The sequence below is a fragment of the Panthera onca genome, chromosome D3 (assembly GCF_046562875.1).
Source record: "Panthera onca isolate mPanOnc1 chromosome D3, mPanOnc1 haplotype 2, whole genome shotgun sequence".
Lineage (NCBI taxonomy): Eukaryota > Metazoa > Chordata > Mammalia > Carnivora > Felidae > Panthera > Panthera onca.
The window spans coordinates 18,254,692-18,274,273 of NC_138350.1; the positions used below are offsets into that span (position 1 = coordinate 18,254,692).

Genomic DNA, 19,582 nt, shown 5'->3' on the forward strand with positions numbered 1-19,582 from the left:
ATGGCATGGAGATTTAATCACTGAACAAATATCTAAAGTCTGGGCTTCTGACAAATTTTTTTTTAAGTACATAGACAAAAGATAAACCAGTAACTGCTATGCAAAAATTCATTGGCCATCTGAGAGATAACAGGTCTTTTTCTTCTTGATCTCACTAATCTCTGAAACCACTTTCAAAGATGTGTGGTGACTAAGAGTTCTAATGATCCTTTCTCAGAAGCCATTCTGATGTCAACACAGAACCTACTACCACTGCTTACCACCCTCTCTGCCCATCTGCAGTGTGTAACTCCTTTGGCTATGCAAACACAGTGCCTATGTAGCTTTTTCTATAATCACATGCAACTGGGAACAAAACAAGGTAAGAAACCTGGGTGTTTATCTCCAAGGATATAAACCTGGGTAAGACAGTAAATACTGCATTAGCCTTTCTTCAGAGAATCTCACACTTACAAAATAAACCTCTCTTTAGCCTACCATCCTAGTATACACTCTTCCCTTTTCATTTCCAGTTACAAAACAAAATCTCTGGGTGGCTCAGTCAGTTGAGCGTCTGACCTTGGTTCAGGTCATGATCCCACAGCTCATGATTCGAGCCCCACATCAGGCTCCCTGCTATCATGACAGCACAGAGCCGGCTTCAGATCCTTTGTCCCCACCCCCCCCCCACCCCCCCACCTTAAAAATAAATAAACATTTAAAAAAATCTCCCTAGGAATACTATTGGAAAAAATTATAAATTCAAAATTCATTCTTTACTGTCACTTTATTTAAAATAATACAGAAGGAAGGGCACTTGGCTGGCTCAATTGGTACAGCATACAACTCTTGATCTCAGGGTTGTGAGAGCCCCATGTTGGGTGCAGAGATTACTTAAAACCAGAATCTTTAAAAACATAAAATAAAATAAAGTAATACTTGGAGCATGTGGGGGACTCAGTTACTGAGCATCTGACTCTTGATTTTCGACTCAGGTCATGATCTCATGGTTCGTGGGATCAGGCCCCATGTCAGGCTCCATGCTGACAGTGCAGAGCCTGCTTGGGACTCTCTCTCTCTGCTCCTACCACCCCCCACCTGCATGCATGCACACATACACTCTCTCTCTAAAAAATAAAAAATAAATTAAGTAATACAGAAGGAATAAGGATATATTCTAAATGTGAGAAAAATGAACCAAAGAGAATTATCATTAAATATCAGCAAGAGACTGTCCCACTTTTAAGTTTTTTTAATGTTTATTTTTGAGAGTGTGAGTGAGGGAGGGGCAGAAAGAGAGGGAGACACAGAATCAGAAGCAGGCTGTAGGCTCAGAGCTGTCAGCACAGAGCCCAACGTGGGGCTCAAACTCACAAACCGTGAGATCATGATCTGAGCTGAAGTCAGATGCTCAACCGACTGAGCCACCCAGGCGTCCCATGTCCCACTTTGAAAACTTGACTCTGAGTGGCTTAAGGAAAAAGAGGCAAGGAGAAGGGAGGAGGCCCAGCCAAGAGCTCAGGCAAGAAAGGATGCAGAGGGAGGAAGCAAAGAAACGTAAAAGGGGAGAGGATGTTGCTAACAGTGGTCTGGCATCAAGTTTAATCCCCTACTCATCATCCCTCAACACCCAAAGCCTTCATTATTAGGTAGTAGCTTCAAGGGCAGTCCCTCCAATTCTTGGGCAGTTTATGGAGCCAAATGTCAGTACAACTTTAACTACCACTTACCAGAATACCTGCCAAAGCAAAGGGAATAATTTCACCCCTCTTTACACATGAAAGCTCTTCAAATATTTCAGTTACAAGAGAAACAACACCCACCTAAGTCTTCCATTCTCCAGGCTACAAAGTACTGTAGTTCCTTCAACCTTATGACAAATGCATTCTAGTTGAAAGGCAGCAAAAACATAAAACTTTTAATCAGAAACCGTGGCTCAAATCCAAGCGTGGCCACTGGTTAACTCTGTATTTTTAACCTTGTTTCCTCATTTATAAAATTAAGGAAAATAATAGTTGTGCTAACTACCTCAAGATGTGTTGTGAGAGGACCATATTTAATGAAAGATACACATGAAATGTATGCTTTTTCAGCTCTGCTGCTATAGATGCTCAATTGATTCCACAGTACTATTAACATAAACCTCATAAACCTTATGAATTAAATTAGTTTTATAAATAAAGTTTTGGAACCCAACCCAACTAAGCACATGTGTGATGGGAGGAGTCAGAGCAAAGCCAGGAGAGGAAGTGATTAAAAATCCCAGTACAAAATAAACAAACAAACAAACCAGTACAGCTCGACAGCTTTCTGATTGACATTTATATTCTATACTAGACTTTTAAGAAATCCAAAATTTAGGATGCCTGGCTGGCTAGGTTGGGGGAACATGCAACTCTTGATCTCGGGGTTGTGAGTTCGAGCCCCATGTTGGGTGTAGAGATTACTTAAAAAAAGATAACTAAAAAAAACCAAACAAACAAACTTTAGAGCATTTGGGTGGCTCAGTCAGTTACGTGTCAACTCTTGGTTTTGGCTCAGGTCATGATCTCATAACTCCTGGGTTCAAGGCCTGCATTAGGAGCAGTACAGAGCCTCCAGGATTCTCTGTCTCCCTCTCTCTCTCTGCCCCTCCCCCACTTGCTCTCTCAAAAATAAACAAACATTACAAAAAAAACTTTAACATAAACTTCCAGTTTGCATTTTTTTAATTTAAAAACAAGGAACATTAGTAACTGAAATGCCAAAAAACTTTTTTTGCAAAGTATTTTATTAACTACAGTGAAATTCTGGTTATTAATAAATGATTTGCATTCCATGATGATTGAGCTGGGTCTGGCCCAGCAAGCCTTTGAACTGGATAGGTAACAGGAAGGTTGAGTAAATGCGTGTCTAAAGTGTGTATTTCTAACTTCATTTCCAAGTCAAATACAAATATAAAAAAACAAAATCAGAACAGAAATGTTTAACTGCATTACTTCTAGAGCCAACCAAGAGGAGTTAGTGCAGGCCCCACTAGGCTGCATATCAATGTAAATCTGCCCTTGTGGGGAGGACATCTTTTTTCCCTCCAGACCTAACCACTCTAGATGACCCAGATTATTTTCCCTAAGCATCAGCATGAATAATTTAGAGTAGGCTTTACTGTAGGGGCAATTTCAATAATTCACAGGGCAGTATTATAAGTATATAAAAGTTCAGGAAGAAAACAAGACTATCGTGTGGGCCTGGAAGTTTTGCCAAGTCACCCAAAAATCCTCTTGGCTGCACCCATCAAAAACTTCCAACACATATTATATACCTTACATGGCTTTTTGGTCAAGGTTGTTTATTACTGATCACTAGAGTAAGGGGATTTGTATACAATTTATAAATATGCAAACTTTGCTACCAAGGACTTACCCACTTACCTTTCAGGCCTATCAGTTTATCCCCCAGAAAAACTCTGTATCTGCATTATCCAGCTGGTTTTCTATTTTCCCCTTTATGAAAGTTGCTTTTACCTGCAAGGTGAGTAATACTAATACTGACTTACAATAACTTGTAATGTTTAGGGTAATCTAGCCTTTGGTACTTCATATACGCTACTCAGAAACTGCCACAGACTCACACTGCACTGGTAAAATCCTATCTATATTATTTATTTCCCGACTTCCCACCCACTCCCCCACCAGAAAATAGAATTCTCAGAGTGCAGGGGAGTTTGGCTGGTTTGTTCAATGCTGTTGCCCCAGAGCTTAGAACAGTGCCTGGCACTTAACAGCCACTTAATAGATATCTGAACTGATGGAGCGCCTGGCTAGCATAGTTGGTAGAGTATGTGACTTGATCTTGGGGTCTTGAGTTTTACTCCCACAATGGGCATAGAGTTTATTAAAGAAAATGAAAAATAAACAAATAATTATCTCCTGACTTGAAAAACTAATATATTTTTATTATGGATTATTACTAGGAAGTCTTTAATCACGAGTAAGAGTGATACCAGCTAATTTTTTTAAGTTTGTTTGTTTGTTTATTTATTTATTTAGAGAAAGAGGGGCAGAGAGAAAGGGAAAGAGAGAGAATCCCAAGCAGGCTTATTTATTTACAGAAAGAGGGGCAGAGAGAAAGGGAAAGAGAGAGAATCCCAAGCAGGCTCCACACCGTTAGCATGGAGCCCTACATGGGGCTCAAACTCACGAACCATGAGATCATGACCTGAGCCGGAAGCAAGAGTCAGATACTTAACCAACTGAGCCACCCAGGTACCCAATACCAGCTAATTTAATGGAGCTTCCAGAAGTATTAAGCAAAGAAAACAAGAAGCATGGGTGGTTCAGTTGGTTGAGCATCCAACTCTTGATTTCGGCTAAGGTCATGATCTCATTGTTCATGGGTTTGAGCCCCGCATCGGGCTCTGTGCTGAAGGTGTGGAGTCTGCTTAGGATTCTGTCTCCCTCTTTCTCTCTGCCCTTCCCCTGTTCGCTCGCTGTCTCTCAAAATAAGTGGATAAACATTAAAAAGAAAAAGAAAACAAGAAGCAAAAGTGTCAAAAATATCCCATTTATTTTTTAAAAGTATCCTCCAAAAACCCAATGCTGATGAGAAGGGAAGAACTTGAAACCCTCATACACTGCTGGTGGGAATGTAAAATGATGCATTTTTGGAAAACTGCATCACTGGTGGTTCCTCAAAAACTTTAGCATAGCTACCACATGACCCAGTGATTCCACTCTGAAATACATATGCAAGAGAACTGAAAATACTCATCCACAAAGAAACCTGTACATGAATGTTCACAGCAGCATTATTCATAATCGTCAAAAGTGGAAAAAACCCAAATGTCCATCAACAAAATATAAACTATTATTTGGCCATAAAAGGAATAAAGTGTAAATAAATGTTACAACATCAACAACCCTTAAAAAGATTACACTAAATGAAGGAAGGCAGACAAATGACCACAATTTGTAGGATTCCACTTATATGAAATATCCAGAATAGGCAAATCCACAAAGACAGAAAGTAGATTGGGATTTCCAGGGACTGCAGGGAAGGGAGAATGGGGAGAATGGGGAGAATGGGGAGAATGGGGAGAATGGGGAGAATGGGGGACTATTAATCAGAACAAGGCTTCTTGGGGTGCCTGGGTGACTCAGTTGGTTAAGCATCCGACTTCAGCTCAGGTCACGATCTCACGGTTCATGGGTTTGAGCCCAGGGTCAGGCTCTGTGCTGACAGCTCAGAGCCCGGAGCCTGCTTCAGATTCTGAGTCTCCCTCTCTCTCTGTCCCTCCCCCGACTCATGCTCTGTCTCTCTCTCAAAAATAACTAAATACTAAAAAAAAAAAAAAAAAAAAAAAAAAAAAAGTTCAAGGCTTCTTTTGGAGGTGATGAAAATGTTCTGAAATTAGTGAATGGTGATCAATGCACAACTCTATCGATATACTTAAAACCACTGAAGTGTACACTTCGAAAAGGGTGAACTTTAGGGTGGATTAATTCTATCTCAATAAACCTGTTCTTTTAAAAGAAATATACATGGGGCATCTGGGTGGCTCAGTCGGTTAAGCATCCGACTTCGACTCAGGTCACAATCTCACCCGCGTCGGGCTCTGTGCTGACACCTTGGAGCCTGCTTCGGATTCTGTGTCTCCTCTCTCTGCCCCTCCCCAATTTGTGCTCCGTCTCTCAATAAATAAATAAATATTAAAAAAAATACATGTTTGCAAATGAATACATGAATACATCATTCAGGTATTCAAATGAATATATGCACTCAGGTATTCCTGTGTTCAAATGAACACATGACATGATAAAGAATGTTAAAGAATAAAGTATGGGAGGGAGAGGGAGACAAGAGTTGAAGCAAGGAAGAGATAAACAAAAAAACAAAGACAGACCAGGGGCACCAGGGTGGCTCAGTCCATTAAGCATCTGACTCGATCTCAGCTCAGGTCTTGATCTCAGGGTTGTGAGTTCAGGCTCCACAGTGGGCTCTGCGCTAGGCATGAAGCCTACTTAAAGAGAAAAACAAAAACAAAAACAAAACAAAGAAGGATTAAAAAAATACAAGGCTGGGGGCACCTGGGTGGCTCAGTCGGTTAAGCGTCCACCTTCAGCTCAGGTCACGATCTCGCGGTCCGTGAGTTCGAGCCCTGCGTCGGGCTCTGGGCTGATGGCTCAGAGCCTGGAGCCTGCTTCTGATTCTGTGTCTCCCTCTCTCTCTGCCCCTCCCCCGTTCATGCTCTGTCTCTCTCTGTCTCAAAAATAAATAAACATTAAAAAAAAAAAATTAAAAAAAAAAATACAAGGCTGCAGGCCTTGCGTGGGGGGACTGAGTCAGGCTGAATAAGCGTACAATGAGGGGAGCATAAAGAATAAAAATGAGGGAGCTCCGGTTGCAGAGTCCAGCAGGTAATTTGTAACAGGGGAGAGACAGCAAACCTGGGTAACTGTAACGATTCAATGGAGTTTGCAGAAACCGGACCAGAAAGGGAGAACAAGAAAGAACATGAGAGAAAAGATTTAAGACTAGCCCAAACCCACTAATATTTAAAAAGAAAAGTGTACAAGAAGAAAATTTAATAGTTTCCGCTCAAGAATCCTTGAGCCTGGTAGGATAAAACCAAACCATAACAAGAAGCTTCCAGGCAAAGAAGGGAGTGGGCCTCAGGACACTGGCTGTCTTCTATGTAGGAGAAAAGGGGCATCTCTTGGGAGAAAGTGCAATTGTGACTGTTCTGGAAAACAAGCAGCTCCAACGGACTGCCTCGGGAATTCTCGGTAGAAGAGGTGTGACTGAAAAATGGCTGACTTAGGATTTTTCCCAAGAACATGAGAAGGGAGAGAGGAAGAAAAGGACACCTTTAATTTTTAACAGATACTTCTTTATAAATCTTAACAATGCTGCCAGATTTTTTGCATGCTTCTTTCCTAAGCTTAACCAAGGTCTTTTAAATTTTTCTTCGGATAACCTCAGTTCTTTTGACAAGAAGTATAATATGGGCTTTTATCATTTTTTTCTTAAGATTTATTTTTAAGTAATCTCTACGTCCAACATGGGGCTCAAACTCACAACCCTGAGATCAAGAGTCACACTCTCTCCCCACTGAGCCAGCCAAGCGCCCTTCCTTTATCATTTTTGTTTTCCCTAGGCTACACGCACAATGGATAAACTTGAAATTTAATATCTTGATTTCTTAAACCTTGATTGTCCAAATACATCAAATTAAAACAAAAACAAAAACAAAAAACCAACCAAGGTGAAGGTATATATACAAGGGGAGAGGGGGAAGCAATATACAACAAATGCATATTTCCTCTAGAGCCAGGAAGAAAGTTAATGCCCACCTGGTTTCTGGATTACAACACAGATATTAGAGATAGTCCCCTCCTTCAAGAAGTAAGATTTGAATTAGACACCAAGATACAATTAAATAGACTGCAAACTGGTGTGTACAATGGGAGGTGTCTCAGGGCCTGAGAGGTCATGCACACCTGGAGTGAAAAACTCCAAAGGGCAGGGACTAGGTGATCTCTACACTCTTGGTAGTGCTGACATGCCTAGCACATAACACACCCAGCAGATGTAACAACCTTCAGTCAAACCACACACTCTGCTGTGCACTGTGATGTCACTGGCTCATGGAGTAAACAGACAAAACACAGGCCACCAAATCCTACCTGGACAAGGAACTGGACAAGTATGCCGGAGATAGGTCAAGAGATCCCTTCAAGGCAAGGTAATATCTAAGCTGAGTTTGAAGGAGATAATTCAGATGAAGTGAGCGAAGAGCATTCCAGCAGAGGGAAACATGGAGACTGGAAAGAGGTAAGGGACCAAGAGTTACTCAGCAAAACTCAGTGAAGCACCAAAAAGGGGGAGTAGAGGGATGAGAGTGGAGGCCAGAGCCCAGTGATGAGGTGTCACAGACACCAAGCTAAGGATTAGTAAATCCGATTATGAAGATAGTGGGAGCCACTGAAGTCCTTAAAATTGGGGATGGGGGTGAGGGTGGGGTTGGGAGGAGTGACTATGAACAGATATATTTTGGAAATATGGAGGCAGGAACAAACCTCTGGATTTAATCAGAAAAGAACTACACTGAAGACATGGGAAACGATCAAGAAAAGCACTGTAAACAAGATCTGCACTCTTTTCTAGGGGACAAATTTCCTTTTGGGGGTTACCAAATTATCCTTTGAAAATGGACAACTTATGGAGCACCTGGCTGGCTCAATAGGTGGAGCACATGACTCCTGATCTCAGTGTTGTGAGTTCAAGCCCCACATTCGGCGTGAAGCCTACTTAAAATAAAAATTTGGGGGGTACCTGGGTGGCTTAGTCGGTTAAGCATCCAACTTCAGCTCAGGTCATGGTCTCACGGTTGGTAACTTCGAGCCCCGCATTGGGTTCTTTGCTGTCAGTGCAAATCCCACTTCAAATCCTCTCACTCCTCTCTGTCAGTACCCTCCCCTATGCACAGACACTGTCTCTCTCTCAAAAAAAATAAACATTAAAATAAATAAATAAAATAAAAAATTTTTTAAAGTTTTGAACATGGAGAACTTACAGGTAGCTGAGAAGAGTACAGAAGTTAGTATTACGAAAAATTAAACTGCATTTGTAATTTTAATTCAAGACACTTAAAATGAGGGGCACCTGGGTTGGCTCAGTTGGTTGAGCATCTAACTCTTGGTTTCAGCTCAGATAATGACCTCACTGTGAATTCAAGCCCCAAGTCAGGCTCTACGCTGATAGTGTTGAGCCTGCTTGGGATTCTCTCTCCCTCTCTCTCTCTGCCCTTCCCCCACGCTTGCGTGTGCCCGTGCTTCTAGGCACTTTCTCTCAAAATAAATAAATAAACTTAAAAAAAAAAAAAGACACTTTTAAAATATATGTTTGGAGCACCTGGGTGGCTCAGTCGGTTAAGCATCCAACTTCAGCTCAGGCCATGATCTTGCAGTTTGTGAGTTTGAGCCCCACATTGGGCTCTGTGCTGACAGCTCAGAGCTGGCAGCCTGCTTCGGATTCTGTATCTCCTCCTCTCTCTGCCCCTCCCATGCTCATGCTCTGTCTCTGTCTCTCAATAATAAATAAATGTTAAAAAAAATTTTTAATGTATGATACATTTTAATATATTACAGTTTTGTGAGTACAAAAATAAGTAAGTAAAAAAATTTACAATAACTAACTCTAAGTCCTATTAACAGCAGACCAGGATGAATTTTATAAAGACTTCGCAGATATAGAGATCATCTGCTACATTAGTTTTGAGAGACAGAGCACAAGCTGGGGAGGGCCAGAGAGAGGGGGAGACACAGAATCCGAGGCAGGCTCCAGGCTGTGAGCTGTCAGTACAGAGCCTAATGTGGGGCTCGAACTCACCAGTCGTGAGATCATGATCTGAGCCTAAGTCGGATGCTTAAACGTCAAAATCTGAGCCGAAGTGGGACGTAACCCAATGAGCCACCCAGGCGCCCCTGCTACATTCACTTTGGAACAAAGCATAGCCACTTCTTTGCTTCAGCATATCTGAAATTCAATCTATAAGCCTAATTTCTTGATAAGCTGTTTCACAGCAAAATTCTAAAGTCACATACTAAAAGATTTCTGAGCTAACAGAGAAACCCCATGGGGGTTCTTTACCTCGGCAGCTAGTCTATTCACCACTAACAATTCCAACTACCAGGAGGAATTTCCCTGCCTAGGCTTATTTTGTTGGCACAAGCACACACACACACACACACACACAAAATATCCTGACACTTTATATCCAGTAGGAAAGAATAATCAGAATAGTAACATCTTTAATATCAAGCAAATGTAACAAAGCCTTCTCAGTTGCCTGTGTATTTGGACAGATGACCACGAAGTAAACTCATACTTACTTTTAAAAAATAACCTTTATTTTAATTTTTTTAGCACCAAAAGCCCCAGGAAATTTTCCCTGAACTCCCTAACAATAGCAAAACAATAGTTTCTAGGCTCTCTTTTTATCTAAAAATATATTATTGTGATAAGATAACCAGCCTGTATTTGCCATTTACAATCACCATATACCACCATTTGCCAGCACCATCATTTCATAAAAGATGTTTAATTTTTAACACCAAGAAAATGACATATATTTTTTTAGAAAGGGCAATCCTGGGGCGCCTGGGTGGCTCAGTCGGTTGGGCGTCCGACTTCAACTCAGGTCACAATCTCACAGTCCGTGAGTTCGAGCCCCGCGTCGGGCTCTGGGCTGATGGCTCAGAGCCTGGAGCCTGCTTCCGATTCTGTGTCTCCCTCTCTCTCTGCCCCTCCCCCATTCATGCTCTGTCTCTCTCGGTCTCAAAAATAAATAAACGTTAAAAAAAAAAAAAATTTTTTTTTAAAAAAAAGAAAGGGCAATCCTTTAATTGAATAAATTTAATGAAAAATTTCCCATATTGTCCTTGTTTTTCTCAATATGCCAAGGCCCATTCAACACTCCATTTCAGGGGTCTGACCAAGAGTCTCCAAGATTTGTTCTCACCAACTCCCAGTCCTTGTGGAGGGACCACAAACAATGTCATGGAACTGGTGAGAAGACCCAGTTCTACCAAAAGCCAGAGGACTCTATTGACAAGGATACATTAAATGTTAAAACTGGCAACTTGGGCGCCTGCGTGGCTTGGTCAGTTAAGTGTCTGACTTCAGCTCACATAATAATCTCCTCACGAGTTCAAGCCCTGCATGAGGCTCTCTGCTGTCAACACACACAGCCTGCTTCAGATCTTCTGTCCCCCTCTCTCTCTGCCCCTGCCCTGCTTGCGCTCGCGTTCTCTCTCTCTCTCTAATCAATAAACATTAAAAACAAAAACAAAAACAAAAAACGGGAACTCAAGCTCCTTTCACCTCCACCCCTCCTTCACCCACTCCACCCCCATCCACACTTTACAAATAGGGAAAGGAAGGTCCAGAAAGGAAAACTGACTTGCCCAAAGCCATAAAACCAAGAGAATCTCTAGCCTGCTGACACCCTCACTGACTAGTCCTCGACTGAGCTGGACAGTTGATGTAATACTATATACAAGTTAGCCATGTGATTTAAATATGTATGTGGTTATATGGCAAGTCTTAGGTGAAAACCCAACCCTGGTAGTAATTTTGAACCCATATACTATCATCTGAGTCATCTGAAATTAAGATGTACTGTCTCAAATCAATTATAAAGAGAACCTCTGCTTCACAGAAACCCCATCTCAAGACACACAATGTAGATATACATCCTAAAAATGCAAGTTTAAAGCTTTTCTATGGCACAATATTCACTTTCTTACTGAAAATGAATGTCAAGAAAAATCCCTACACACCTAGAGTATACACAGGCTATTAAGAAACATTCTCCAGCTACCTAAAGTTGCTGAGTCTTTAAAGGCTCTGCTTGGTGCACACTAAATCAAAAGAGGGAAAGAGACATTTTTAAGAAGGAAGATAAATTATTGGATCAACTAGCTATTTCTTTACCAAAAAATTTTTCCCCAAATCAATAACCCTACTGCTCCTTACAGATATACCTATCAGTATTGTTTGACTATTTCATAACCTGCGTGTGTTATGCTGATGTCTACTGATATCTACAAAGCTCTGATTTCATCTCAAGATACATCCTCCTGGCTGACAGCAAACGCTCTTGGGCTCTGCAACATTTTTCAGTTTCCTGAATCTGTTGTAAACTTAGGAAACATTATCAATGACTTGAGACGCTCTTCTTACGATATTTTTCTCTGTAACCAACACACTGCAGAGAATTTATAGGAATTTTTCCTGGCCCTCCCATACCTGCCGGGAAATTACCAAGGGCATTAACAAATGAAGGATCTCTACATTTGAATGATCACAGGAATTCTTACTTGGTCTCGTAAATAGGCTGAAACTACGTGGAAACTGATTTATTTTCCAGTCATCTCCAGGGGAGGTGCTCAACAATGAAGTATGTCTTAAATATAACCAGTTATGCCATACAATGACCAGATTGAGTTAAACGCAGAATTCCTCGGCAAAACACCAGATTCATATCCAACCTGATGCAAGTAACCAGGTTTCAAGAAAAAAACATTCCGCTCGCATAAAGATGACCTCCCATGGGCGCGGGCGAGGGTGGGGGCGCGTGCCCTGGCGGAAACAGAGCCTTCAGGAGGCCCGGGGTCCGGCGCCCTCAGCCCTGCTCCCAGAACCGCGTCCTCGAGGCCCCGGGCAGCGCTGTCTCCGCCGGGAGAAGGGACCAGGGCTATGGGGCGCCGGCCCCAGCCTCTCCTGGGGAGCGAGGAAAGGAAACGGAGAGGGTCACGTTCAGCCCGACGCCTCAAAGGGACCAGCAGGCGGGGACTGGGGTGGGGGGGGTGCAGAGCCACCTGGGACCCAATAACAGACAGGAGTGGCCGCGGACCCAGGGGTCGGCCTAGGTGCCCGGGAAGGGGACAGCGCAGGCGCGGGACGGGACGGGGGGGGGGGGGCCAGTGGGGGACCGCGCAGGCGCGGGCCCGCTGGGGTCTGCGGGGCCGCCTGGGCCTGGCCGCGCGGGCGGCGCTGAGGAGATGGACAGGCCCGCCAGCGCACACTGAGGGAACCCGGCCCCGGCTCTTACCGCGCGGCGCCGCCTCGCTCGCTCGCTGGCTCCGGGATGGGGCCGGGCGGCGAGCTCGCCCGGTGGCGCGGCCCGAATCCGTTGAGTCCGGCCTCAGGGCAGCAGCCAACCCCGCGGCGCCGTTCGCCCGGCCCGCCCTGCCTCCTTCGCGGCCCCCGCCCTCGGCCCGCCCCTGGTCCGCCCCACACAGCGCCTGACAATTGCGCAGGCGCCCTAAGGCTCCGCCCACGTCCCGTCGCCGCGCAGGCGCCTATGGCCCCGCCCACTCCGTTCACCTCCCTCCGGTCTCTGGGTAGCGCAGGCGCCCTTTCACCTGGCCAGCCACAAAAAAAGACTCCGGCACGTGGTTCTGACGGGTCAGGTTTTGCGCCAGAGCTCCGGATGGCAGATGCTCCTGGGTGCTGCGTTTGGCGCGGTGGGGTGATGAGTGTAGAGCTCTCTTGTCCCAAAGCCTTACCTCAGCTCAAAGGTCCACCTTTCCTGCAGCACGTATTTACAGTGTACCAAGGACGGTGCCAGGCATAAGGTAGACAGTAGCGATAAAAACACAAGCCCTGCCCTCCTGGCGCTCCCCGTGCAGCAGGGGACACAGACACTAAACAGGTGAGCAACCAAAAACATGAAGCTAAGTATCTTTATCAAGTTAAGGAAGTTCTGTTAGGTCACTATTATCTTACAGATTTTTTCCTTTGCTTGAACTACGTTAATAAATGTTTATTACATCATGTTAGTTTCCCATGAAAAAGAAAAATTGGACTTGATAAATTTTTCATACATTGCTGGACTATTCACTAATATTTTATTTAGCATTTTTGCATTTATGCCCATAAAGGATGTTGCCCTTTACTTTTTGCTTTCTTTTTTTATTTATTTTCTATTTTGGAGAAAGAGAGAGCACCAGCGGGGGAGAGGGGCCGAGGGAGAGAGAATCCTAAGCAGGGTCCATGCTCAGCATAGAGCCCAACACGGGCTCGATCCTACGACCCTGGGAGCTGAAATCAAGAGACCTACGCCCAACCCACTGAGCTGCCCGATACCCCTACTTTTGCTTTCTTGTACTGTCCATGGCTGGTTTGGGATTTAATTTATAATAAAGTCATAATGAGTTGAGGCGACTGCTGTTTTCTTCTTTATCTGGAAGATTATGTATAAGAGGATGTTTCTGTTCTTTGCAATGTTTGCTGAGGTTGCCTATAAAATTATCCAGGCATGGTATTTTTCTTTGGTTTTGTTTGTTGTGAGACTTTTCGGGGGATAGGATGCTGATTTTAAACTAAGCATTCCATTTCTTTAATGGTTCTATATTTAGACAATTTTTTTTAATGTAGGCTCTATGCCCAACATGGGGCTTGAACTCACTACTCAGATCAAGAGTTGCGTGCTCTACAGACTGAGCCAGCCAAGCACCCCCAGACAGAATTTCTACTTCTTTCTGTGTCATCTTTGATAAGTCATATTTTTGTAGGAAAGTGGCTGTTTTATTGATGTTTTCAAAAACCATTGGCATAAAGTTATTCATATAATTCCCTTATGGTTATTTGTTTTAATTTTATTTCAGAATTTTAATTTCAGAAGACATCCATTCCTATGGTTCCTCTTCCCAAATGCACCTACTTGTATTCAGTTTCTGGATATCCTTCTAGAGATACTTTATGAATATAAACAAATATAAAAAATAAATAGATATGTTCTAGGGCACCTGGGTGGCTCTGTCAGTTAAGCGTCCATCTTCGCCTCAGGTCATGGTCTCATGGTTTGTCAGTTCGAGCCCCACATAGGGCTCTCTGCTGTCAGCACAGAGCCCACTTTGGATCCTCTGTCCCCCTGTTTCTCTGCCCCTCCCCTGCTTGTGCTCTCTCTCTCTCTCAAAAATAAGTAAACATTAAAAAAAAAACCCACATGAGCAAGTTTACCTCTGTACCGTCGGTTCCATCCTTTAGACCCTTACCTAGGTCCTCACGGGCCCCTGTGTCTCTGCAGCCATGAAGACAAAACCTGTTTCCCACAAGATGGAGAATACATACAGGTTTCTTACATTTGCTGAACAATTGGGGAATGTGAATATTGATATTATTCACCAGATTGATAGAACTGCAAGCTATGATGAGGAAGTCGAAACCTACTTTTTTGAGGATCTGCTGAAATGGAGAGAACTGAACCTTACAGAACACTTTGGCAAATTTTACAAAGAAGTTATTGACAAGTGCCAGTCCTTCAATCAGTTGGTCTGTCATCAAAATGAGATAGTTCAGAGTTTGAAGACTCACCTGCAAACCAAGAACAGTTTTGCTCATCAGCCCCTTTTGGATTTGGTTGTACAGTTGGCACGAGATCTGCAGACAGACTTCTATCCACATTTTCAGGATTTTTTCCCGACCATCACCTCAATCCTGGAGACTCAGGACACAGTTACTAGAATGGGCTTTCACCTCACTGTCCTATCTTTACAAGTACCTGTGAAGACTGATGGTGAAGGACATGTCCAATATATACAGATGACCCTTTTCTCTCTCTAATTTGGGTTTGGTTTGATTTTTGTTCCTTTTAAATTTTATTTTATCTTACGTACAATTCAGTGCTGTTTAGTAAATTTATAAAGTTGTGTAAATACGACCATAATCCAGTTTAAAAACATTTCCATCATCCCCAAAAGATTTCTTATGTCTGTCTACAAGTCAGTTGTGTTCCCCATCTGCATCAGTTTTGAGGGCAAAAGCATATGGCCTCTCCTTCACTAACGCTCTCTCTCTCCCTTTCTCTCTCTCAAATTGAAAGAGAGAAAGGGAGGGAGAGAAAAAAAGAAGGAAAGATTTCATAGAAACATTCTGCTTTCAGATTACAGGGGAAACCTTTATTCTTTTCTTTATAAATACTATTATTTATTTTCTTTTTTTATTGTCATTTTTTATTTTTAATGTTTATTTTTGAGAGAGACAGAGTGTGAGTGGGGGAGGGGCAGAGAGGGAGACACAGAATCGGAAGCAGGCTCCAGGCTCTGAGCTGTCAGCATAGAGCCCGACACGGGGCTCGAACCCACGAATCATAAGATCATGACTTGAGCCAAAGTCAGACGCTCAACCAACTGAGCCACTCAGGTGCCCCACTATTATTTATTTTCTATTCTTCTGCCTCCTTTCACTCAACATTAGGCCTATGAGATTAATCAATTTTGTTGCATGTACCTGTGGCATGCAAAATTAATATCTATTTGGTTACTGTATAGTGTTCCATTGTGTGAATTTACCATACCATACTAAATCCATTTTCCTACTGATGGACATTTGGTTTGTCTTCAGCTGTGAGCTGTTAGTGGATGGAAAATTGCATGAAGCAAAAAAGATTCCTGGATTCTCCAATGGAAAGTTATGCATCCTTGGAACATACCCTTCTAGGTTGTCTGGTTCTGATTTTGTGGGGGCTCTGAGCCTTCTATTATCTTTGAGCTCTTTTACAACTCTGCAAATTGTAGAAAACTGATAGCAATGCAAATGGTTCTTATCTAAGGATAACCCTCCCCCACAGTGGAAAAGTCAGTTTTGCCTCCATTTGCAAGTTTATTTCAATATTTCTGATCTATAAATGTGTCTGACCTTTGGATTCTACTTTGAACTGATAGTAGCATCTTTTTTTTTTCTTAAAGTGTATTTATTTTGAGAGAGAGAGCAGGGGAGGGGCAGAGAGACAGAGAGAGAGAGAGAGAGAGAGAGAGACAGAGAGAGAGAGAGAGAGAGAGAGAGAGAGAGAGACCATCCCAAGCAGGCTCAGCACTGCCAGAAATAGGCTTGATCTCACGACCCTGAGCCGAAATTAAGAGCTGGACACAACTCACTGAGCAACCCAGGTGCCCCCTGATAGTAACATCTTACTGGCAACTTGTTTAATTAACAAATTGTTACTTGGTACGTGTTTATTTTATATCCACATAAGGGTCATGATTTTACTTTTTTTTTTTCATTTTTAAATTTAATTTTAAATTTTATCCTCTAACACTAGAAAGAAAGTTCCTAGGAATATCCGGGATCTAGCAAAGTACTTTTAATGAGCCAAAACTACTGAAATAGATGTTCTCCCATTGAAATTCCAAAGCAAAAGAGCCATTTTTGACCAAGCAGGAGGCTGCTGACATTTCCTGAGCAGCAACCAGGCCTGTGGAACCAGACCCTGTGCCTGGGGCTGGGGCTGGGGATGGGGCAGAGATGGCTTTGACCAGTTATCTAGCCTCTAAGAATCTTCTCTGGCCCAGGCAGCAGTGTAAACTGGTCCTAAATCAGGTAAGCAGTTGCTAAGGTGTCCTGGAGGAATCAGTGGTATTTGAGCAGCATTTCCATAAAGAGAGGGCACATCCCGGATAGAGGACAGCAGGAGAAAGAGCAAGGAACTGAAGGCAAACAGGCATTGGCAAAGACAAGGAACAGAGCAGCAGGCAGCATGGCTGTCCATGCAGAGGTGGGGGTAGGGGCAGAGCAGAGAATCTTCCCCACCAGGCCTTAGAACTTGGGTTCAATAGTGTGGACAGCGACTAGTAACTGCACCTTTGGGACACGGAAGTGATGTACTGCAAGATTGCCTTTGGAGGACCGGCCTCCTGGCATGCACAGGATTGGGAGGGCAATCCTCACAGTCGGGGGCCTGCTCATGGTTCTGGGGGTTGGGGAGTCTGGGAGGTCTGGGCTAGTGACAGGGTGGGAGAGAAGGAGACAAATCTGAGGGTGGGGCACACAGAACCATCTGGACTTCAGTCTGTGGCTGGACCTCAGTGCTGGCATCTGTGTGGTCCCATCAACCTCATCCATACTCCATCCTTTGTCCTTGCTCATCCTCCTTGGCTCCCCAGAACCAAAGGGGAGGAAAGAACAGGCATTTGTTGCAGCTGCTGGCCTGGAGCAAGAGAGAACCTGGGGAAGCATGTGGCTCACTGCCTGTGCAGGAGGTCATCTATCAGTGTGTGAGCCCCTCCCAGGTCCCAACCTCCATCTGGCTATGGCCACCGAGTGGCAGGGTTTGGGACACTGTGATGATTCATTCGTGAGCTGAGAGTGCCCCTCGGGTCAGACCCTGCTGGCCCTACCATGCTAGGGTCTCAACACCACTAAGGTGTGCTGAGCCCTGCAGCCTGGAACCCCTTTGAGCTCAGTGCTGCTGTTTTCCCACTGACCCACTCAGCTCACCCGGATGCCCACCGCAATCACTGACTGCCCCACTCAGGCCCAGCTGCTTCATCCGCACCACAGCTGGAGAAATCAAACAGCATCGGCAGTAGGCCAAGTTGTAATCGGAAAACAACTGTTCCCAACAGTTAGCAAGCCATCAGCTTTGAGTGCCAGGACGTGGAGTTTGAGATTCTTGACATGCATCCCTCAGAGCCAGGGAAGCTCTGGGTCCCAGGAAATATGCAACTGTCAGCTGAGCAATGATGTGTCTGCAAGCAGAGATGGGCTGTTGGCCTTCCACATCTATGCTGCTCGCTCCAGGAGGGACCCATGTACTGGCGACCACAGCCTGAAACCCCAAAACCTCCTTGCAATGCCCAGCTGGCCTGCAGGTGACCCAGAAGGATACAAGGCATCCACCTTGTGGCCACCTTATGGCCTACAGAGATCAGACATAATCAGGCCCTCTTATGACACAGTCAGGGAAACTGAGGCCTGTGAGCATTTCTGGGGGTCCCAGACTTGAGCTCAAACCCTGGCTCAGACAGCCACTGGCTATGTGACCTCAAGCATATTCCTCAACCTCTCTATGCCTCCAGTTCTTCTGTGAACAATGGCAATACTCCCCTGCCAGTTGGGGTCCTGGGGGGACTAAATAACAGGACCCCACACTATTTCATGCCCCCTGCACACCACACTTCTCTTCGAAGTCTTTGGCACATGGAAATCACATGGCTAATAAACGGCAATGATGCATTTAGTGTCTGCTGACATGGAGACTGTAAACATCCCAAGGACAGGGCTTGGCATGTGGTAAGGGCTCATGACATGGTTCCTCTTGTCTCTCAGTGTCCAAGTTCCCATCCACAGAAAGCAATAACCCTTGTCCAGCTTCCTGATTCAACTACCCAGCACTGGGGACCTCTGGGAAACAAATGCACATCTTGATGGGAATATGGGGACAGCAGTGATGAGCTGGAGAAAGGGACTCTAATGTAAAATGCCCAGGGTTTATTTTTTTAATTAAAGAAAAACATTTTAAATATTTAGTTTTTGAGAGAAAGAGAGATAGAGCGTGAGGGAGGGAGGGGCAGAGAGAGAGGGAGACACAGAATCCGAAGCAGGCTCCAGGCTCAGAGCTGTCAGCAGAGAGGCCGATGCGGGGCTGGAACTCAAGAACCATGAGATCATGACCTGAGCTGAAGTTGGACTCTCAATCGACTGAGCCACCCAGGCGCCCCTAAAGTGCCCGAGGTTTAAGTAATGGTCATCGGTCTTCCTAGTGTCAGTGTCTAACTGAATCCTTATTTATCCTTATTTTCCAGGTGAGGAAAGTGAGCTTCAGTAAGATAAATTAATCATCCAAGAGGTGCCACAAGTCTTGGCTTCTAAATCCTGGGGCTGCACCCCCAGCTGGTGTTGCCCCACACCTTGCAAAGGAGCCTCCTGGGAATTTTGCACACAACCCGAACCTCCCAACACGCCCACATCGCTGAGAACCATGTTCAGGATTTTTGGAAAAATTCACCCTTTGAGGGTAAATTTCACTCTGGGGAAATTTTAAGAAAATGGGTAAAAAGAGAGGGACATAACAGTGTATCATTATCCTGTTTGGAACCCAAAGCACTGTTTTCGCAGGAAAACCTGAAGGCAATTCAGAGAAGCTCTAGAAATATCTGGAGGAAAGACACGCCTGCTGAGAAAACATGAAACTGCCCTGGGGAATTAATTTCAAACTGGTTAGCAGGACACACCTGTCACAGAAGCCAGGGGAGGAGGGGATCAGCAGGAGGGACAGGTAGCCATGTCAGAGGCTGTCAGGGCGGGAACGGCCTTTGGCTTCCAGGCAGAGCCAGAC

At 44.2% G+C, this 19,582-nt stretch overlaps 1 protein-coding gene across 3 annotated transcripts in view; it reads right to left on the reverse strand.

The window, feature by feature from the left end:
• Nucleotides 1-12,687, reverse strand: part of SPECC1L (sperm antigen with calponin homology and coiled-coil domains 1 like) — a 141,844-nt gene extending 129,157 nt beyond the window's left edge. The window contains exons 1-2 of one of the 3 annotated variants that reach the window (XM_060612580.2): nucleotides 12,575-12,687; nucleotides 5,861-5,974 (exon numbers count right to left, since the gene is read on the reverse strand). The gene's annotated coding sequence lies outside the window, so the exon portion shown is untranslated. Of the gene's footprint in view, nucleotides 1-5,860; nucleotides 5,978-12,574 lie in introns of all 3 variants that reach the window. The other 2 variants (XM_060612581.2, XM_060612583.3) reach the window with 2 other exon arrangements.
• Between the last annotated feature and the right edge of the window lie 6,895 nt (nucleotides 12,688-19,582).